The sequence below is a fragment of the Camellia sinensis genome, chromosome 1, assembly GCF_055761805.1.
Source record: "Camellia sinensis isolate YWXY chromosome 1, ASM5576180v1, whole genome shotgun sequence".
NCBI classification, from domain to species: domain Eukaryota; kingdom Viridiplantae; phylum Streptophyta; class Magnoliopsida; order Ericales; family Theaceae; genus Camellia; species Camellia sinensis.
In genome coordinates this window covers 99950027-99974744 of record NC_138961.1, presented here as the reverse complement: position 1 = coordinate 99974744, position 24718 = coordinate 99950027, and the positions used below count along the sequence as shown (strand labels likewise).

Sequence of the window (24718 nt, the reverse complement as noted above, 5' to 3'; positions counted from 1 at the left end):
AGTATTAAGATTATAAAAATTATGCATACCCATCAACTTATTTCCTTTTAAACAATTTTTGCTCTTTTGATTTTTGCAATTTGTAGTGCGGTAAAACTTTCAAAGCATGACACTTTTAATTTACAATCTAAAATTCTTGATTTGGCCATTATATGATTGATTTTATAACAAATTAGGAAAAACTTCTTAAATATTCTAATTATTCATTTGAAATCTATGTTGAAATGGAAAAAAATTATTCCTAACGATTATGGATCAGCAAGATGTATACAAAGAGCTAAGAAAAAATTTATTGCTTTTAGTTAATGTGTACTGATTTATTTTAATAAAAAATATAAGATAAATGGATCAGCAAGACAAAGAGCTAAGAAAGGACTTGATTATGTGGGATAGAAGATGAAAGTTAGCTGCTGTTCAAGTTGTTTGCCATGTGGTATATTAGTATATGCAGAGAAAATATCACCTTAGGAAGTACGTGGATCATCCTATTAATTACTTGAAGAGAGAAAAAGTAAGGATTGAACTAAGGACAAAACTTAAATGTATTAAGAATTGTCATAATATCATCTATATGGGGCCGCAGGCATTTCAAGATTTGTGTCATATACTTGAAAGAGACGGTGGTCTGAAACCTACAAAGCGTGCAACAGTTGAGGAACAAGTTGCAAAGTGTCTTTACATTTTGTCACATAGCGTGAAGAATAGAAATGTTTCATTTTTCTTTTGTCGCTCCGGTGAGACTGTAAGTCGGCATTTTCATAGTTTTTTGAGAGCTCTTATATCATTAGAAGATCGATTTCTTTGCCAACTTAATGGATCAGAAGTCCCTCTAGAAATACTCAATAATAATAGGCTTCATCCATATTTTAAGGTAAAAATTCGATATTACATTTCGCTTTAAATTTTTAGTTTTATTTCTATATGAAACTGCCACATGATACATTTATGTTAGGATTGTATTTGAGCACTTGATCGAACACATGTTCGTGTTCAAGTATCTAGCAAGGATGCGCAGAGATATTGTGGTGGAAAATGTTACCCTACACAAAATGTATTGGCAGCATGTTCATTTGACTTAAAATTCACTTATGTCTTACCTGGATGGAAGGGGATTGCATCTGACTCAAGGATCATAAAAAATGCACTCACTAGAGAAGATAAATTGAAAATACCCAACGACAATTCATGCTTAGATAATATGAAACTTTTGTTAAATTATGTAGATTTGGGGTTTAACATAGCGATGTGTTTTGTTTTAAATAGGCAAATTTTATCTTGTTAATGCGGGGTACATGTTAAGGAGTGCCCTTATCCCTCCTTACAGAGGTGTGCGTTATCACTTGAAAGAGTATTCCAACCATCCGCTGGAAAAATGCTAGAGAGTTGTTTAACCACCGACATGTTTTTTTACGCAATGCCATTGAGAAAGCTTTTGATGTGCTAAAGAAACGATTTCCCATCATAGCAAGCACAGCTGAGCCTACTTACTCGGTTAACACACAATCAAATATCGTAATAGCATGTTGCATCTTACATAACTTTTTAATGGGTGTTGATCTTGATGAAAACATTATTGCTGAAGTAGACAAAGAGCTTGAAAATCAATGTCAAACTCAACAAACAACTCGTGCACCAAGGGATACCGATGAGGATGCAAAACAAGGGAAACTCATTAGAAATGTGATAGCAGCTACAATGTGGTCTGATTACGTTGCTAATCAAGAGTGATATTTTAGTTTTCACATGTTTGGTAGCCATCTTGATTTTATGTGATAAGTACTTGAATATCGAATCAGATGTATCCATGACTTTACTATTATGATGACATTATTGTGGTTTATGATGTCATTTTGAATTTATTTTGTTATAGATTCGAATGTATCCATAACTTTGCTATTGTTATGACATTATTGTGGTTTATGATGTTACTTTGAATTTATTTTGATGTAGATTTTGTAAATGGGTAAAAAAAACACAAAAAATCTGAAGATTCTAAGAGAGAAAAACTTTCATGGACAAATCAAATGGATGATGCATTGATTGATGCATTGTATCACCAACACGTGGAAGGAAATATGGTCAATGGAACTTTCACTGCTTCAGCATATGACAAAGGCCTCGTTTGGGAAGTGGCTATTTTAGTAGGCTATTTTAGTTTTTGGCCATTTTAAGTATGCTAAAATTTTTGTGTTTGGGAAGATGATTGGATTTTTTTTGTGGTTGGATATGATGTTTGTGAGAGAAAAAGTGAAATGATTATGGGTTTGATGTCATATTTTGTCTTATTAGCTATTTTAGCCTATTTTGTCTTTTTGTGATTTTTAGCCTAAATTTGGCTATTTTTTTTCTTCCCGAACACCCCCAAAATAGTAAAGGAATTACATGAGATATACAACTTGGACTTAGATAAGGCCAAGGTCAAGAATAGGTTGAAAACTATCAAAAAGCATTTTGCTAAGTGCTATGATTTATTCAAACATACTAGTGGCTTTGCTTGGAGCCCGGTTACAAGGATGTTCACTGATGAACCTGAAGTTTAGGAGGCATTGATTGAGGTACTTCAATTAATTTCAGTTTATGTTGATTTTTTTTTTTAAATAATAGAAAAACATAACTTATATTTAACTATAATTTTTCTATTTTATTTTTATTTTTTTGGTAAAAGGTGAAACCACATGCTGAGAAATGGAAATGTACACCCATTGGCAACTATGAAAAGCTGGCTGAGATCTATGGAAAGGATGGGCAACTGGTGTAGGTGCTAAAACTGCTAAGGAAAAAGTATGACGATGGGCCAACTCATCAAATAATGGTCATGTAGATAGAATTGAAGTTATTGATGAACTAGTGCACCAAAATGAAGCAAACTTGGAAAGTTTTATTGTGGATGAAGATGATGTTGTACTGTCTCCTAAAAGTGGAACATTTTCGAAGGCAAAGAAAAGAAAGCTCTCAAATGATGGTGAGAGGCACGTTGACATACTGAAGACAGCATTGCAGGATATCGCATTAGCTATAAGAGAGGGAAATGCTTCTATGGAGAAATCCCAAGGATGTTTTCCAAGAGGAGAGTTACATAAAGCATTAGAGGAAATTGGAATTGCGCCACACTTATTTACTGAGGCGTATCTTTTTCTTACCGAGAAATCTGAGAGGATGATGCAATTCTTTGGTTGCCCAGTGGAGTATCGCAAGGAAACTTTAGAGAGCATGATGTATGACCCTGAGAATCGTTGGTAACTCTTCTATAGATGGGATCGTACTTTATTTGAAGGGGACATTAGAGATGTCTATCGTATTTTATACTTTACTCCATTTAGGATGTGGTATCTTTTGTGGATGACTTTGAACTTATTTTGGATTTTTTGTGATGATTTTAACTCTTTTTGGATCTTTTGTGGATGATGAATTCCTTGCTTTAGCGTTGGTAACTCTTCTATAGATGAGATTGTACTTTCTTTGAAGGGGACATTAGAGATGTCTATCGTATTTTGTACTTGACTCCATTTAGGATGTGGTGTCTTTTGTGGATGACTTTGAACTTATTTTGGATATTTTGTGGATGATTTTAACTCTTTTTGGATCTTTTGTGGATGATGAATTCCTTGCTTTAATATCCATTTTTCTTGACTCAATTTCGTGCTATTTGTTTGATTGGTCTCAAGATGTTGTGGACTTTTATTTCCCCACAAATGTATTAAGTCACTTTGCACTAGAGTTCTTCACAAAGCCAACCTGTAATAACAAAAAATATTGGTCATGCATTTGTTGGATTTTTTTGTCATGATATCAAAATTTTTGATCTAATGCTTACTTTTGGAAGATTACCTAATACACTCTCATTCCTACCCATGACATCTTCATTGTTGAAAATTCTCCTTATGACATCTTCATTGTTGAAAATTCTCCTTTGGTGTTATATTGTTACTTTGCCATGCCTTTTAAATTCCAATATGTTTGATCGTCCTGTAGTGGTGGAAGGATGAATTATTTGTGTAGGAAATAGCACCTGATAGAAAATAGTTATGTTGATTATATATGTGTTATTACTAAAGTTGAATGCAAAGTCATGATATCAGAAGTTTTGAATTATTAGTCATGCATCTATGAAAAATTATGATTTTTTTTTTTCAAAATTGAAAGAAAAAAAAAAGAAAAAAAAATGAAGATTGGAGATGCTCTTATATAGTGACAAAATATAAAAAGGTTATTTTGGTAATATAACATGAAACAGTTTCTTTTCTTTTCTCTTATGAAATCTAACCAAACAAGAAGGAGAGAAATCATAATCATTTCTTTTCTTTTATTTCTTACGTATCCAAACAAGAATGAGAGAATTACAATCATTTCTTTTCTTTTATAATTTAAGTAATCATTTCTTTTTTTTTCTCTCCTGAATTCCCAAACATAGTGTTAGTCCCACTCTAGGGTTAGGGTGTGTTTCTGACGGGAGTTTCTATTTACACACCACTATTTGACTTAATACACACCATCTTTATAATTTTTTTTACTACATTTATGTCCATTAAGCAAATTACCATTTTGGATAGAATTCTAATTACACACCAGCCATAACCAGCGTTGCCCTTTCGCTGGTTGCTCCCAACTCCGGCCGCCCCTTCTATGCTGCTGTCGTTGTAGCCACCTCTCGCATCGCATCGCCTCCAATCACTGCCCTACCATTGCATATCACTATACCTTCGGCGCTCACCTAAGCCCTCTTTACCTCCGCTACTAACACTTTCCACTTCGGCGAAGCACCTCCCACAACCTTGCCAATGTCCCCTTCGCAGCCTCGCAACCCACCTTCACCCCTTTGCAGTGCCGCCGCAACCCGACGACAAAGAGAGGGCAGATCGCAATCTCGCGATCGCAATTTCTAGAGAGAGAAAGAGAGAGCAGATCGCTATTTTGAGAGAGAGAGAGAGAGAGGATAGAGGCAACAACGGCAGTGACGATGGATGGTCACTAAGGTTAAGGTTAGGGTTGGGAAAGATGAAGGTATGTGTGACATCCCTGTCCTGTATTATGCTAATTGGTCCTTAAGTTGTTTATGGTTATGTGTTTAGCATGGTTTTGTATGCCATTATGTGAAAATATGTGGTTTTGAATTTCTATCTGTTCACCGTAGGAATATCTGTTTGATTTTACCGCTTCGAAAATTAAATTGAGGACCTTATCGGCCACAGAACCCGAAATTGATTGCGCCACTGTGGTTGGCATAATTTTTAGAGCCTACGGTGAAATTTAATTAGAAATTAATTATGGTCAGATTAAACTGATTAAATTGATGAATTAAGTGCCCAAATATTTTATATTAAAATATTATATTAGTGGGGCTTGTTGTATATTTGCATTGCACTCTCCTTTAGCTCTCTTAAGACTCAAAATCTGAGTTAGACAATTGAGAGTGAGAGAGAGGCCGGCTATAGAGAGAGGAAGGAAGAGACTTGAGCAATTTTTGGCTCTAGCTTGGGAATTTGAAGATTTAACTCAAGAATTGACTAGAATTTGGAAGATTAAAGCTCCTAGGTGAGTAACCAACCCCTAACTCATGAATTTGGGCTGTGATTTCGTGAATTGAAGATTAATTTGTGATCTAGAACATGAAAGGAGTTGGTTTTGATGAATTTGAAGACCATATATGCATGCATGTATGTATTGTTTTGAATTTGCATATTTGAGCTTGAATTACATGACTCATGTTGCAATTTTGGTTGAAATCCATGTATTTGACCATCTTTTCATCATATGAGATGAGAATGAAGGTTATATGTCACATGCATGTACAATCCATGGAAGTAGAAGCTTTGAATGCATGAAATGGTTACATTGGTAATGAGTTGGTGGAAAATGAGCCATGCATGTGGATAAATTATGAAATTGAGCTTCAATATGTTGTAATTCTATGTTTGTACCATGTTAATACATGATTATGTAAAGTTTGGACCGAAATCATGCATTTAGAGCCTTTGAATGTCGAGATGAAGCTCAAGAACTCAATCTGGAAAACCCAGATTTTCGATGTACGCTCGAGCGGGTGAAGTGCCGCTCGAGCGGAGAAATCGAGCTTCCAGCACTTTCTGCAGACATGGTTCCCGCTCGAGCGGGGAAGTTTACGCTCGAGCGGGGAGCTATGTAGACAGGCAGTCTGCTCGAGCGGCCGAGTTCACGCTCGAGCTGGAATTGAAGGCAACCAGTACTTTTGCAGACCTAAGGGTCCGCTCGAGCGGGGAAGTCCACGCTCGAGCGGGGACCCTATTTTCTGAAATCCTGTTTTTGTATTTTGTGTTATGTTTTCCGTTCTCTTTTACTTGCAAGCACTCTTAGGCATATGTTAAGCATTGTAAATGAGTTAATGAGATAATAATAAAGCCTAAAGAGGAATATGTGAATTAAAGAACGGATTGAACTGTTAGTGACCCTTTTGTGCTCATGAAATGTGTAGGGTCAAGTTCCAGGGCAAATCCACAAGCCGTTCACTGTGAGTAATATCAATATTTGAAAGCTTGTCAATGTCCAATTGTTTATTCCCTTATAAACTTTATGAGTTGTTAATTGGGATTGTGGACCAAAGATCGTTTTGATGTAAATGAATGGACCAAAGGTCGTTTTGATATAAATGAATGGACCGAAGGTCGTTTTGATATAAATGAATGGACCGAAGGTCGTTTGATATAAATGAATGGACCGAAGGTCGTTTGATATAAATGAATGGACCGAAGGTCGTTTTGATATAAATGAATGGACCGAAGGTCGTTTGATATAAATGAATGGACCGAAGGTCGTTTTGATATAAATGAATGGACCGAAGGTCGTTTGATATAAATGAATGAACCGAAGGTCGTTTTGATATAAATGAATGGACTGAAGGTCGTTTTGATATAAATGAATGGACCGAAGGTCGTTTGATATAAATGAATGGACCGAAGGTCGTTTTGATGAACATGAATGGACCAAAGGTCGTTTTGAATGGACCAAAGGTCGTTTGACATGAACGAGTAGGCCAAAGGAGCCGAAGGTCGTTTGACATGAACGAGTAGGCCAAAGGAACCGAAGGTCGTTTGACATGAACGAGTAGGCTAAAGGCCGTTTTGACATGAATGAGTAGGCCGAAGGTCGTTTGACATGAACGAGTAGGCCAAAGGCCGTTTTGACATGAATGAATGGGCCGAAGGCCATTTTGACATAAATGAATGGGCCGAAGGCCGTTTCGACATAAGTGAATGGCCGGAGGCCAGAATGTTTAGAACTACAGTTACTTGATTTGAATTTGTATAGTTATATATATTTGTTAAATAGAAGTATGAATTGGGCCCAAGGCCGTTTGGAGCATGTTGTTCTACATATTGTTATGTAACTGTCATATCCGATATTATTCACTGGGCTATCGCTCACGCTCATTCATGTGTTTGTAGGTGAGCCAAGAGAAGTCCAGACCCAGTCTCGGTGAAGTCTGTATGGAACAACTAAGGTTTTGAGAGAGTCAGCCCTTGTGTCTCACGCACGAGACCCGTCTTCGCCCTTTCGTTATGTATTTACATTTTGTCAGGTTGGCGAAGTTTTGTATATGTCTACTTATAGTTTTTATGGGTTGACTTAGTTTTGGATGATCCTGTCTGTACAAAACCTATGTCGCTATGTTTCTATTGTGAGTTATTAACGTACATATGTATGGTTTGTTTTGATGTGCCATGTAAGCACAGCTCTATGGACAAAGTTTTAAATTTTGCTTCCCTTTTGGCCCCTTTACTCTGATGTGTTAAGTCTGTTTTGGTTTGAGGCCGTAGGTAATCTTAGGATTACTGGCCGGTTACGTCCTTAACCCATGGGGGCGGGTTCGGGTCGTGACAGAGTGGTATCAGAGCACGAGTTAATAACTCACGCACTTGTCCAAAACAGCAATAAGCGTTTAGAAAAGATCTAGGACGCATTCATGTGATAAGTATGAATTTGAAAGCATCAGAAATACGCCTAAATGTTTAATGTGAACGATTATGGGCTATAAATTGTGGATTGCGTGCATTGTAAACCATCGAAATATGTATGCTTTCCGGTATATGCATACTCATGAATTTTTGTATAAAGTATAATGCAAGTTCAATCGGATGGTGAGTAAGAACTCTATAAAATTACGTTTAGTCTTAATTATGTTATGATGATATGAAATGAATTAATGATTGTCCAAATTTCCTGGAACGTAATTGTGGTATCCTTAGCAGAGGCCCTCGCCCAGGGGACATAATACTGTGGCTTATGGTCATGAGGCCCTAGCCCGGGGGAAATAATACCGTGGCCTATGTATGTGATATGTTACCTGGTATTAGAGGTTCCATCATGGAACTTGATATGCTTGACCAACATGATATGTTACGCTCAAGGAAATACCACACATGATTTGAATATGAAATATGAATTGTTACACTAATGTGTACAACAAGGTTGTTTTGATATAATGCACATACATGAATATATCAATCATGAAAAGTTGTCTATGTGCATTCAATTCTGCTTACGGGTGTCTATGTAAAATATGAACATGATTTGAGTATATGATTACTTAGTAAATATTCAGCATGCAATAACTAATAAGTATGCAATCATCTGTTATGTATGTGATTAATTGTGCCTTGTCAATGTATAAAATGAGAATATAATAATGTACGAATATACCCATGTATATCTGTGATTGTCTTTGTGTTGGGCATCCCAGTGTTTGGCAGGGCTTAGTAAGGATCTGTGTAAAGTATGAATAAGGTAAGGGCATGCGAGTTGGCAGACTCTTTTACAGCCCGACCTGATAGACTGGAAAGAATGGTACAAGAAATGGCAGAGATCTTAAGACAACAACGTCAGTTACTGTTATGATAAGAACTTTTGCCACCACCAGTGTGAGAAACACCGAAGAGTTTGTTATCAGACATCTGGGGCTCGTTATAGATATGGTAAAATGGACCATACGGCGAGGAACTGTCCCCGGATTGAACGAAATGTGAATGAATCCTCTGCCTTGGCTAAATCCGTACCAGTGGTAGGAATTGCTACTCAGGATGGAGTAATCACACTCATCCCAGAAAGCACTCAGAATGTTGTAACCATTATCCCAGGTATCTATACTGTTTACAAATGAATGTTTATGTGTTGATTGATTCTGAATTAGTACGTTTGTACATCTTCGCTTGGGATATTATTTGATTCGGATCGGCATATATTTTATATCTGCTGCATGTGTATCTAGATTGGTTAGACCCACATGATCAAGACTGTATTCATTGGAGGTATATGCCCCGTTTGGGAAATTTGTGAAATACGTTTTGGGATATTGATTGACTCTGTACATGCACATGTATATCTACACCTATGCTCAGGGTAATTTATTATGTTACCGCCTTCAATGACTAAACCACTGGAATTATGATTCTGTAATCGTGTGACCAAGTTGAGCGCCCTAAATGATGAACTCTATAATTGTGAGACCATATATTTTGATTGGTAGAAAGTTGACTGGGTGATATGACTAATTTGGAACTTTGCGTAACAATCCCATACTATGTGTACCCGAGGAACTTTGTATAATGTATTACTGTGCACCATGTTCTTGCATATAAGGCTTATTTGGGAACTGCTATACTGCTTATGATACATACCTCCTGATATGAACACTTGCATGCTTATGTAACTATACTTGAACTTATGTGGACAATATCGTATTGTACGTGATTTGAAGCACTTTGATATGAACAGTTGTGATGAATGATTCTGATACGACCTTGAGAACTGATAAGTTTAGGGCAGTTGTGAAACTATCAGCCATTTGCCTAAGCAAACGAAGTGAGCTTTACAGAATCAAATGTACCCTATTTGAGAAAACTTCTATCTGACTTGATCCAATAGAACCTTTGTCTGAATTGGCCCGATAGAACCCTCATTGGATATAATTTGACGGGACCTTTGTTTGATTTAATCTGACAAGACCTTTGCTTGGGTTGATTGATAAGAACCTCTATCTAAGTCGACTTTGTAAAAGGGGGTTAAGAATTGTCTATAAATAAATGACCGGATTATTATTGGTAGGAAAACTGATGGACCCAAAACTTGAATCCGTTTGGAGTGCTTGACTTATTTGAAAGACCTTTGTGGGCTATCAATAGATTGATCTACCTATGAACACCATTGAGAACCAACCTTCAACTATTGATGACATATGTGTTATAGATGAACTGAATTGTACAAATCCCGTGATTGGGTGTCGTAAGGAGTGTTGTTCCATTTTGTTTGTTTGACGCTATGGGAACCGATGACAGTAGACTGATTTCATTTTGAGCAGTACTGAACAGTTGTCCTTGACTGATCAGAATATGTTGTGTATGAGAGAGTGGTTGCTTCAGTGTTATCGGATTTTGGGAGATCAAGTTACGGTGAGTGGTACTATGTTTGTTTGATGACATTCTTGGGGCGTCCTTTTGTGCTAGGGGACGTTAAGCCTATGTAGCACTTTTGATTGAGATACCTTTTGCCACCGACGGTTTCGTACTGGTGGGTTTGACTAATCGATCTGGAATCGGCCACCGACGGTCGCGAACGGGTGTGCTTCGATTCCGAGACGATTATTCCTTTGTTTTGTTTGGAATGTCATCCTTTGGTATTATGTAAATGTTTTAACATCCAAGAAACTTTGAAAAACCCTGATTGTCTGAAAAGTGCGTAAATTCGGTACGCTTTGTATATAACCACCCAGTGTCATAATATTCTATGATTGAAACCCTGAGAATATGTGAATTGTGTTTGACATGCGATTGACTCCTTTGATAATGCCTGGACATCATGGGGATTTACGTATATGAATTGCCTTATGCTTTTAACGACTACCAGATAAAGTAGAAAGACTCGATGGAACAGAGAATTGAATACTGAACTGAATAGTGAATTGCAAACCGTAAACTGCTGAATGAACTGAGAATATGTGTATTCTATTAGAAGTCGATTGCCTCAATGTTGTTGTATTTTACAATTGGTACTATGGGGATATACGGACTATGTGTATTGTGTGGGTAATTACTTCGATGTTACCTTTGTTGTTTCGGGAATCAGTATCTGGATCCATCTTATGTTCCTGAAGACTGCTAATTGACCTTGGATAATTGTGATGAGTCACTAGACTAAATACCGAATCAGATCGTAAATTGGGGAATTATTAAAGGATGAATTGAACTTTTGTGACACGGAATAGACCGAACTTCTGTGATAAAGTTAACTGACATTGAAATAAATATGTTGGTGACCTGCCTTGAAGAGGGCAGTTAGTGAATTTGTGTTTGAATATTTTTCGGTACCAACAGGTCGAAGTCGAATATCAGTGGTGGCAGAACTGCTTCAATCTCTCCATTTTGGAATGGAAATGGGAATATGTGGCTACGAATTTCGTTGTGGGGCTACCTTGAGCACCCAAGGTATAAGTCCCATTTGGGCTATTGTAGGTAAAATTATTGAAGTTGCCCATTTCTCCCTATAAAATTTTGTAGGATGCTTGTAGACTAACCACTGTTTACATCGATAAGATCGCTCGTTTACATGGAGTCCCAGTATCTATTGTTTAGACAGAAATTCTAAATGTGTTTGAATTTTGAAAAGCCTTCAAGAGGCGATGGGGGCTCAGCTTCTGTTCTGTTATGTTACCCGGACCCGGAGGTTCCTTTATGGAACTGGTTATTCGTAACCTCACGTCTATATGTTCTGTTCTATTCTGTTCCGTTCTGATCTGTTAATGCTAATGGATGTATCACGTAAACTTAATCATGACTTATGATTTCTGTAAATGATCTGGACAAATTATGAATTTGTTACGAAACTGAATTATGATTCGGCGCTGTTTACCATCCGCAAATTGAAGTATGCTCAGAAAGAAATTTTTAGATTTTTTGGAGGAATGCTCCAAGGATATGCATTAGATTTTTTTTTTGGGAGTTGGAAAGGTCTATCCATCATTGGCAAACTTTGCTCCCAACAACAACCCACACTCTACTTTGGGCATGGCACCATACAAGCCTTGTATGGCGGAAAAAGGTAAATCTATGACTGATTGAGAATAGAGCGTTGCTTGATTTCAAGACTAAGCGAATGACTATTAAGAAGGGTTGGAACCGTTGAATGAAAAGTGTTCCGAATTGTTTCGACTGAAGGTAAAATAAGTTTGGAGGACCAAACTTCCTAAAGGGGGGAAGACTGTGACATCCCTGTCCTGTATTATGCTAATTGGTCCTTAAGTTGTTTATGGTTATGTGTTTAGCATGGTTTTGTATGCCATTATGTGAAAATATGTGGTTTTGAATTTCTATCTGTTCACCGTAGGAATATCTGTTTGATTTTACCGCTTCGAAAATTAAATTGAGGGCCTTATCGGCCACAGAACCCGAAATTGATTGCGCCACTGTGGTTGGCATAATTTTTAGAGCCTACGGTGAAATTTAATTAGAAATTAATTATGGTCAGATTAAACTGATTAAATTGATGAATTAAGTGCCCAAATATTTTATATTAAAATATTATATTAGTGGGGCTTGTTGTATATTTGCATTGCACTCTCCTTTAGCTCTCTTAAGACTCAAAATCTGAGTTAGACAATTGAGAGTGAGAGAGAGGCCGGCTATAGAGAGAGGAAGGAAGAGACTTGAGCAATTTTTGGCTCTAGCTTGGGAATTTGAAGATTTAACTCAAGAATTGACTAGAATTTGGAAGATTAAAGCTCCTAGGTGAGTAACCAACCCCTAACTCATGAATTTGGGCTGTGATTTCGTGAATTGAAGATTAATTTGTGATCTAGAACATGAAAGGAGTTGGTTTTGATGAATTTGAAGACCATATATGCATACATGTATGTATTGTTTTGAATTTGCATATTTGAGCTTGAATTACATGACTCATGTTGCAATTTTGGTTGAAATCCATGTATTTGACCATCTTTTCATCATATGAGATGAGAATGAAGGTTATATGTCACATGCATGTACAATCCATGGAAGTAGAAGCTTTGAATGCATGAAATGGTTACATTGGTAATGAGTTGGTGGAAAATGAGCCATGCATGTGGATAAATTATGAAATTGAGCTTCAATATGTTGTAATTCTATGTTTGTACCATGTTAATACATGATTATGTAAAGTTTGGACCGAAATCATGCATTTAGAGCCTTTGAATGTCGAGATGAAGCTCAAGAACTCAATCTGGAAAACCCAGATTTTCGATGTACGCTCAAGCGGGTGAAGTGCCGCTCGAGCGGAGAAATCGAGCTTCCAGCACTTTCTGCAGACATGGTTCCCGCTCGAGCAGGGAAGTTTACGCTCGAGCGGGGAGCTATGTAGACAGGCAGTCCGCTCGAGCGGCCGAGTTCACGCTCGAGCTGGAATTGAAGGTAACCAGTACTTTTGCAGACCTAAGGGTCCGCTCGAGCGGGGAAGTCCACGCTCGAGCGGGGACCCTATTTTCTGAAATCCTGTTTTTGCATTTTGTGTTCTGTTTTCCGTTCTCTTTTACTTGCAAGCACTCTTAGGCATATGTTAAGCATTGTAAATGAGTTAATGAGATAATAATAAAGCCTAAAGAGGAATATGTGAATTAAAGAACGGATTGAACTGTTAGTGACCCTTTTGTGCTCATGAAATGTGTAGGGTCAAGTTCCAGGGCAAATCCACAAGCCGTTCACTGTGAGTAATATCAATATTTGAAAGCTTGTCAATGTCCAATTGTTTATTCCCTTATAAACTTTATGAGTTGTTAATTGGGATTGTGGACCAAAGATCGTTTTGATGTAAATGAATGGACCGAAGGTCGTTTTGATATAAATGAATGGACCGAAGGTCATTTGATATAAATGAATGGACCGAAGGTCGTTTTGATATAAATGAATGGACCGAAGGTCGTTTGATGTAAATGAATGGACCGAAGGTCGTTTGATATAAATGAATGGACCGAAGGTCGTTTTGATATAAATGAATGGACCGAAGGTCGTTTGATATAAATGAATGGACCGAAGGTCGTTTTGATATAAATGAATGGACCGAAGGTCGTTTGATATAAATGAATGGACCGAAGGTCGTTTTGATATAAATGAATGGACCGAAGGTCATTTTGATATAAATGAATGGACCGAAGGTCGTTTGATATAAATGAATGGACCGAAGGTCGTTTTGATGAACATGAATGGACCAAAGGTCGTTTTGATAAACTTGAATGGACCAAAGGTCGTTTGACATGAACGAGTAGGCCAAAGGAGCCGAAGGTTGTTTGACATGAACGAGTAGGCTAAAGGCCGTTTTGACATGAATGAGTAGGCCGAAGGTCGTTTGACATGAACGAGTAGGCCAAAGGCCGTTTTGACATGAATGAATAGGCCGAAGGCCATTTTGACATAAATGAATGGGCCGAAGGCCGTTTCGACATAAGTGAATGGCCGAAGGCCAGAATGTTTAGAACTACAGTTACTTGATTTGAATTTGTATAGTTATATATATTTGTTAAATAGAAGTATGAATTGGGCCCAAGGCCGTTTGGAGCATGTTGTTCTACATATTGTTATGTAACTGTCATATCCGATATTATTCACTGGGCTATCGCTCACGCTCATTCATGTGTTTGTAGGTGAGCCAAGAGAAGTCCAGACCCAGTCTCGGTGAAGTCTGTATGGAACAACTAAGGTTTTGAGAGAGTCAGCCCTTGTGTCTCACGCACGAGACCCGTCTTCGCCCTTTCGTTATGTATTTACATTTTGTCAGGTTGGCGAAGTTTTGTATACGTCTGCTTATAGTTTTTATGGGTTGACTTAGTTTTGGATGATCCTGTCTGTACAAAACCTATGTCGCTATGTTTCTGTTGTGAGTTATTAACGTACATATGTATGGTTTGTTTTGATGTGCCATGTAAGCACAGCTCTATGGACAAAGTTTTAAATTTTGCTTCCCTTTTGGCCCCTTTACTCTGATGTGTTAAGTCTGTTTTGGTTTGAGGCCGTAGGTAATCTTAGGATTGCTGGCCGGTTACGTCCTTAACCCATGGGGGCGGGTTCGGGTCGTGACAGTATGTTTGTATCAACTGATGGGTGAGGGATGGGCTGTTAGAGTCGCCAGAGAATGAGAAGAAGAAGGAGGTTGGAAAAGGGGGCAGTGATGGAAGGGATGACAGTCGCTGGTGATGGTAGTAGTTAAGATTAGGCTTAGAATTTGGTAAAGGTTGGAAAGTTTGGAAGATTTAGGGTATTTTGGGTTTTTCAAAAAATTGTTGGTGTGAATTGAGAAAACATCAAATAATTCAAAATGGGTGTAGTGTGAACTAAGAAAGTGGTGTCCACTGAGTCAGATGGTGGTGTGTAAATAGAATCTCTTGTTTCTGACTTTATTCCCATTATAGGTAAATCGGCTTTAGCAAAGCCGTTTTCTAGAACACGGCTTTACCAATACCGTTTTTAGTGAATAAAAAAATAACAAAATTTTTTGTTCACCAAAATGATTTTTTAAAAATCATTTTTACTTAACGTTTAATTAATTTGACATTTACTTTGATTTTTAAAACTTTAAAATATAAACTTTCAAATTGAAAAAACAAAAAAAATAAAAATAAAAATTGAAAAAACTGATTTTTTTTTCTTCGAAAAACTGAAAATTTTGTATCTATAAAAAGCATGTTGATGAAACATTGATATGCAAAACTTAAAAAAAAAAAATCTTTAAAAATTAAAAAACTAGCTTGCTCGGTTTCATTTTTCCAAAAATACTTTTCAGAAAATTCTACTTTCTTATTTTTTATATTTTTTTTTGTTTTTACTGAATTTTTTAAATATTTTAAGTAATTTTTTTTTTACTTTTTAGATATACCTAACATAAATATACCTAAAAAGTAAAAAAATTGTTAAAAAACCTTTTAAAAATTCAGTAAATACCAAAAATATAAAATAAAAAAATACGAAAATTTAGTACATTTTTTGTATATTAATTTTTTAAAATATTTTTTCACAACTTTTTTACTTTTTAGATACATCTAAGTAAGGTGCATCTAAAAAAGTAAAAAAAATTGTTTAAAATTTTAAAAATATTCACTAAAAATAAAAAAAACATGAAAACTAAAAAATTCAGTTTTCAAAAAACTTAATCCAGAAAACTCAAATCAAACACAATGTTTTCAATTTTAAAATTGAAAAAAATTTATAATTTTGTCGGTTGTATTGGATAGTTGAATCAAACCAATAAGTAGAAGGATAAAAACGTTTAATCTGATGCTCTATTTGTTTTCATCAATTAGTGAAATAATTATCTAGAACACTACTATGTAAAATTGATAATGATATTAGTTTTTAAAAATTGAAAAAAACTGATAATATTTTCAGTTTTACTAAGTGCTTGTTTGGCATCTTCTATGAAAGACAAAAAGTCAAAAAATTACTAAAAAAATCAAAAAGTTATCACTATTCACAAAAAAATATATATAAAAAATCAAATGGCCACGTACAAGCCAATTGTGTATTGAAGTGATGGTACAAATTTACACAGGCGCACAAAAAATTTACACTAAATGGTACTGTTCGGCCGGTAGGGGCCTATCACGGGTCTCGTTTTAATAATATGAACCGTTCAATATGTAGAACTCGTCGAGTACTATACTATTATAAAAAATGACATTGATCGAATATCGATAGCTATATGATCAAATCAGTTTTGTATAAAAAAAATGGACGGTGAATAAATTAATGGTTGACAAACAATGATCCGATGAGATAGCTATCGATATCCGATCAACTTGATTTTTTACCAGCCTATAGTACTCGACGAGTTGTACATATTGAACGGTTCAGATTATCAAAACGGGACCCGTGGTAGACCCCCACAGGCCGAATAGTATCGTTCAATCCACCACACAACTTCAAAACAATGAGTACTATATGGCTTCCTAAACAATCACTGTTAGTACACGCATAGAGGAATTAGGGGTATTCTGGTAATTTTGTTATTTTATACAATATTTGAATACACAAAAAATCATCATAAACAATCATCTTTTTTTCCTCTACTTTTTTATCCAAATAGTTAAAAAGTGCACTTACATAGTTCATCCCAAACAACCCCTTATGACTTGTTGATTCAAAAAATCTTGGATAGGACATGAGCTACTATAACATTTGTGTTTGGTTTCAATTTTTGGATTCAATTTTTTGAAAATTGAGTTTTTTTATTTTTTGTATTTTTTTTAATGAATATTTTTTTAATTCTAAGCAATTTTTTTCTTTTTTAGATGCACCTTACTTAGATGTATCTAAAAAATAAATATTTATAAAAAAATATATTTTAAAAAATCAATAAGTACACAGGAATACAAAAATATGTATTGTATTTTTTTTGTTTGCATTTTTGGTATTTGGTATTTTTTTTAAAAAAAAATTCACAAATGTTATACCTTTAAAGTATATTTATGTTAGATGTATCTAAAAATAAAAATAAAAAATTTGCTTAAAATATTAAAAAAATTAAGTCAAAATAAAAATAAAATGAATTCAGAAAACTCGAACCAAACAAACTAATTCAAATTCATTTTATATATAGATCCTACACTATACAAATTCAATCTCAACCGTACAATCTCTTTCGAAATAAATTCAAAGTAATTAAGATGAGATACATAGAATTATTCTTTTTTTTTTTATTTGAAAGAAATAATTTTAACTAAATTGTTTTTGAGTGTGAATCTCCATTACCACCACCTATCTTAAAAAAATCTCTATTACCACAAAATCTGTAGATTATTTTAAATTCATTAATAAGTACCATATGTCATGTTTTGGAAAAGAAAATTGGAGTATGAATTAATAGTTTATCCAGACATACTATTTTTTGTAAATGAGAAAAGAATATTAGAGTATGAATTAATGGTTTATTCTACTATAGTATTTTTTTTCTAAATGAGAAATTATTGAATCTCAAAACAATGGTGAGATACAAAATAAGAGATTAAAAGAATAAAAATGCTACATAATAACTCGGAAAAAGAAAAAAAAAAAACTTATGCTCCCTTTGGTTTAATTTTTGAATCATGATTTGAGTTTTGAGTTTTTTAAATTAGTTTTGAAAAGAAAAAAAACTATTTAGTTATGAGTTTTGAAATGAGTTTTGATTTGTATTTTGAGTTTTGAGTTGTATTTTGAAATTTTTTAGGTTTATATTTTTTAAATATTTAAAGATTTTCTTAATTTTATTTTTTTAGGGTAAATATTTTATTTAATGTGTGTTGTATTTATTACATTTGTACATTGTATTTTTCAAAATATTTCAAATATATATTTTTAAGTATTTAGAAATTTAAAAAAAATTATTTTTTATTTTAAATATATAATTTTTATGTTAAGTATTTTATTTTATTTTGAAATATTTTTTATTTACTTTTTAAATATTTAATTTTCTTAATTTTTTTTAAATTTTTAAAATTTTGGATTACCAATATATATCTAAATCATAACAAATTATTTGGCTAATATTTAAGAAAATTAAAAAATGAAATATATTTTTCTTCATAAATAAAATAAAAATTAATTTTTTTCTAAAAAATTAAAACAATTTTAAAGAATAAAATAAAAAATATTTTATTTGAATTTTTTTTTAAATAGAGTTTTAAAAAGAGTTTAATTATAAATTTTGAAAAGAGTTTTAAATTTTTTTAATCTAAGTCATGATTTGAGTTTTAAACCAAACACTACCTTAATTGTAAAATTAAATAAAATAATATTCATGCATATATATGTATATATATTATCTTCCTGTTTTTTGTTTTTTGTTTTTCTGGCACATTTGCAAGCCGTACATTGGTGCGTCTCACTTTTGAAAAATTATTAATTTGCCAAGGTATCACGTCACTATATTATTGATAAATTATAAAATATTATGTCTTTTCATATTATTTAATTATTTAACATAAAACTATAAATTTTACTTTATTCACTAATCATAGTACACACAGAGCATCACATGGCACTACTTCTAAACTAATCAATAACTATTCTCTACTTTCACAATTTAATTAGTATTAATACAATAATTAATAAACTAATTAATGTATATTGCACAACTCAATTAAAAAACTCAAACTGCACACTGCACCTGATCATCTTTCCATCTTTTGGACTACGATCGCCTGCTACCCAGGGAATGCCTCTCGGTCGGCTAATGCTCGCATGCACCCGTACACGTGTTCTTCAATGATAGGCCCACTACTCAATAAAAGTCCCCAAATCTTTTTTTAGTAATGATTTAGACTCCGCAAAACATCATTTCCACAACCTACACTAAGAAAAAGAAAAAAAATATATAAATACATCTTTAATCCACGTGACAATAAAGTCAAGTTTGGAAAGACTAAATAAGTGTACTTTTTGACTTTTCTTGTATTATGTGTAAAAAAAGTAGAGAGGAAATATTGATTGATGTGACCTAAAAAAGATAAAAATATGAAATAAGTGCACTTAATTTAGCCAAACTTGACCTCAGAATAGTGGGTGGCTCAAATATTTTCCCTTTTTCTTAACTAAAAGTCACCAAATATACTTTAAGGGTGTCTCTCACTGTCCTTTACTTCTACTCCTCGAAAAGTTAAAAAAATTATTAATCTCTTTATTTCTTTATTTTTTAAATCGTGTCATAAAACGTTAAAAAAATATTAAAATAATATATTTCTAAACCACATTTCATTTTAGCTTCAGAGACCTTGAAACTGAGTAATCAAATGGAATTATGATTTTAAGGGGTTGTTTGGGGTGTCCTAAATAAGTGTACATTTTGTCTTTTTGAACTAAAAAATTGAGAAAGAAAATATAGATGTTTGGGTTAATTTTTTTACTTTTTATGGAAAAATATGTAATAAAAAATTATAAAAATTGGTTTGTAAGAGAAAATTAGAATTGGGAGTTGTGCAGCCGTAATTGTTGACTTTTGGTGAATAGTGTTAACTTTTTAACTTTTTGAGTAATTTTTTGACTTTTTGACTTATTCTAGACTTGCCAAACTTGACCTAAATAAGTTTTAATTATTTTTGAAGTCACTCGCATTGTCTATGCAAAATAATATTAATAATATTAACTGGAATAACGTGTCTTTAATCCTCCTGGAAGGTACAGGGGAGGGTTCTGGAAGATAAAGGGTTGTTTTGGCAATAGCCACTTTTTTTGATTAGTAGCAAAAGTTAAAAGTTAACTTTTTTTTTTTTTATTTGGGAAGTTGGTTTTTAGTCAACGGTGAAATTATAATTTTACCCCTCATGAGTCAAAATGTGTTACATAGGTGAAGTTGTAAATTTTTTAAATAAATGGGGGTAGTTTGATCATTTTATTATGATTTGACATCATAAACAAACATTAATAAAAAAAGTCAAAAGTCACTTTTTAGCAACTTCTCAAATCATTTGTCTAAAAAAGTCAAAAACTTGGTTAAAAGTCAAAAAATCACTTTTTACCATCTTCCCAAAACAACCCAAAGGAGAGGGAGAATAGAGAGAGGAATGTCTTCGTTTGTTTTGCCTCTCTCTCCTCTATGGTTTTTTTTTTTTTTTTTTGAATTCCCAAACTTTCAATTAAAGAGGAAATTGGGATACATCAGAGTTGAGTATGAAGACAAGAGCTGCAGGTGGGCATACAACCCAATTTACAGGTAAAGACTTAGAAAGACACGACTTTGCAACCCAGTGGGCTGCACCATTGTTGTTGCGTCTAGTCCAGGAAAACAAAATAGAATTTGGAGGAGCAAGAGCTCTAATATCCATGATAACAGCACTATACTCCCATGGTGGAACTGTTTTGGAAACGCAAAGAGAGATCACCCTTTTGTTATCACTTTCGATTTCCATTTGTGAGAGATTGAGGGCTTGAGCCATGAGACATGCCATACGCACTGCATGAGCCTCGGCTTGTGCTGCAGAGGAAGCCGCAATAAACTTAGCACAACCATCCAATAGGTTGCCCTTTGAATCTCAAAGAATCACAGCCAGTGCAGCTGATGAAGAGTGCTGACAGAAAGCTGCATCACAGTTGATTTTGACCAAACCATGGGAAGCTGGCTGCCAACTTAAACAGGGGTGAAGGTTGGGGACGGCTAAGTCCTGGTTGGGAGGGTTGGGATGGCTAGACAGAGCATCTAATTCCTTCCAAAAATGAGTGATTTTTTGCAAAGTGACATGAGGGTCCACCGGGTGATGGTTAAAGACAAAATCATTTCTGGATTTCCATATGAACCAGGCAACAATAGCAACAATATTGATGAGACGTTTGGATTCATTCTTCGGAGTACCGCCTTGCAACAGATCGTTGGTCCACTTGGTCACATTTGTTATCGAGCCTTGATCCATTCGCATATTTAAGGAGCTGCCAAACCACACAGCCTTGGTCCAGGGACAATCAAACAGAAGAAAAAATTTGATAACAAGGAGCCCCTATGTTGTATAGTCTAATTGTTCCTTGTGTAATTGAAGAAAAAAGCAAATTCTGTTTGGGTTACAATCTGATTACTTGTGTATGCTTTTGCATTATCTCTTAATGATCACGTGATTCGTAGATTTTGTAAAAACAATCAAAATATTCGAATTCGAGTTAATTTGTTAAAAGTTGATTTAAGATTAATTAATATATAATTAAGTTAAATTTTATTACAGCTTAAAATTTGTTAAATTTTTAATTTAAATTTGAATAATATAATACTCAACTTGATATATTTATATATTTTACGAGCTCAATTTTTGGTCGATTTTTTAAAAATTATCAAACTTATTATGTAAACAAGTCAAACTTAAATTTATTTTGAAATTGGTTAAATTTTAAGTATACTTCCAACAAATTATTATTTAATTTGACTTACCTCAGTTAATTTACAATGCTAAGTGATGTGCATATTCGTCAATGTCCAATAGCAAACATATTTTGACACAAAAAATGTAGAATGCAAAGACATGGGATTCACTGTCTTAAATCTATTCGTCCCTTATCTCGGAACATTTACATTTATTGAATTATGTTTCGAGATTAATGTAATTCAAAAGTTTCAATGATGCAATGGTATTGTAAGTGTTTTGAGGTAAGAGAACAGAAAAATTTGATAACAAGGAGCCCCTTGACCAAATGCAAAGTACACAAACATGAATATATATGATTGAAGATTGTTAAATCGTTGTTTATTTATTAATTGTTTGTTTGTGCAAAAAATAAAAACAGCCAATGCAGCTTATTCAAATCCAATTCTAAATGCAATGTTTGGATCTCACACTACTAATGCAACTCTTATTTACAGTCATCCATGTTTGATGGTGAATGGCCTAGGTTTGCTTTTTCCATCACAGAATACTCTTCACCTCATTGAGTACAAACATCTATTTTTCCTTCTTAATAATCCAAACTAGATCAACACAAAATGCTTCTTGTTCAAGAGAGATTAGCAGCCTTCAGAGTCCCTACCAAAAAAAAAAAACAAAAAAAAATGTAAAATATGCAGACAAATTGTCCATCTAGTCACTTTCGTAGCCATCATGGTTAAATAACTTAGACTAACGGGTACCATATAGCACTGCAAAATTGTTTTTTATTTTTTTTTATTTTTTTAATTTTGCGTTGAGTTTCATCATCTTTCTACATATTCACATTTCAGTTAAAGAATTCTCCAACTTCATTTGGGTTTATCCAAATAAATCCCATCTTTAGAGCCTATATAGAGAATTCTCAAGAATGGGCTGGCTTTATCATTGCACAGCTGCCTTCTATATGCTTCAGTTGAACATATCTGCTAGTATACCACTTCATTTCTGCCTTCATTTTATTTATTTTTTAATTCTTACTTAATCAAAAAAGTATGTACAAACCGGTCATAAAATCGATCACATAACACTCACAAGACAAGGAGTCAATCCCACACACTCCTTGTAAGTGCTTAGAACAATGCCATGGACATAGAATTGCTGCACAAAAAAATATTCAAAAGGTTTAATGTATGGTCCGGATTTATAAGGTATGGCTACTACAAAAAATAAACATCATTTTTCTAAGTTTATTTCTGTGTATGAATTCTGTGCACATATCTATACTGTCGTGTTTATCATGGCGGAGCCAACTGTATTCTATATACTATTTTTCACAAAATTCTATGCTTTTAGACAGATTTATACTTCATGTTCAATTTGTGCAAATCATGATTCGTCTTAATGCAGAAGCTGGAGTAATTGGAGTAAACTATGGCCTACTAGGAAACAACCTCCCACCACCAAACCAAGTCGTTGCACTTCTAAAATCAAGAAACATAATGAAAACACGCCTCTTCGCCCCAAACCTCGATGTACTCACAGCTCTGAAAAATTCAAGAATTGAAGTCATCCTCGGAACATTAGACCAAGACCTCCAAGACCTACCAACTAAGGTTTCACATGCCACAACTTGGATCAACACCGACATGCTTCCATACTCGGACACAATTCGATTCCTCTGCATATCTGCTGGCAACCAAGTCATCCCTGGTGACCTATCCGCATATGTTTTCCCAGCCATGGAAAATCTCAAAACAGCTTTAGAATCAGCTAATCTAAGAAACATCCAAGTAAGCACATCGGTTTCAACACAAATCCTTGGGATTTCGTACCCTCCTTCTAAAGGGGAATTCTCAGAGGATGTGAGCTATGAAATGGGACAAATCACTTCATTTTTAGCAGAAAATAAGAGCCCTTTGCTAGTCAATGTGTACCCTTACTTTGCATACATAGATAACCCAAATGAGATTCAATTGTCCTATGCATTGTTGAACAGTAGTGAGGTGGTTGTTGTTGGAACAATCTTCTGTGTAAATAAAATAAATTGAAACTGAATCAAACAAAATAAAATAAAAACTTATAGAATTTATTTTGTCGAACCAAACAAAAAATAAAAGATCAAGTCGAGTGTGTGACACTCTATCCTTAAGACAGATTCGCCCCGCTACGGTGCTTACGGTTATGTGGCGTCTAGCTCTGATGATACAATGATCTTCACAAATTTGTAGTAGCACTCCAAATAAATTTGTACGACGAACTAGAACCTTGTGTTCTTATACTCTCTTTATTTTTCTCTAAATAACTAATATGAAGAATAATGTAAATAAATAAAATCTGGACAGCAAGAACAATATTTCATATTGATTTTATGGATATAGAGACTACTGGAACAGATCTGTATTTATAGGAAAAAATTTTGATCCGAACGAGTGCTATTTTGAAACCAACAGGTGTGAAACTCAAACTGTCAAACAGTTTGAATCTGTTTGAACAAACTGAATCTATTCGTTGCTTCTTGGAACATTTTTTTCAAACAGTTTGAAAATATATCCATTGCTGGAACAATGTTTTAAACTGTTGAAACAGTTTTTTAAAACTGTTGGAATAGTTTTGGAAGAGGTACAACTTTAGGAAAACAAAAATTTAAATTTGAAATTTGAAAAATTCAAATAAATTTTTGTCCAAAAAATTAATATTAGAACCGACCCACCCCACACCCCACACCCGCGCCCGGCACGGCTCAGCTCGGATAAATTTTCAGTAAATTTCCAGTAAATTCTCATTAAATTACTCAGCAAATTTCAGTAAATTCTCATTAAATTACTTAGTAAATTTTCAGTAAATTCTTAGTAAATTACCTGTAAATTACTCAGTAAATTCCCAATAAATTCTTATTAAATTACTCAGTAAATT

At 34.2% G+C, this 24718-nt stretch overlaps 1 pseudogene; it reads left to right on the top strand.

The window, feature by feature from the left end:
• Positions 1 to 23193: 23193 nt before the first annotated feature.
• On the top strand, positions 23194 to 24436 carry LOC114292848 (putative glucan endo-1,3-beta-glucosidase GVI pseudogene; annotated as a pseudogene).
• The last annotated feature ends 282 nt before the right edge of the window (positions 24437 to 24718 follow it).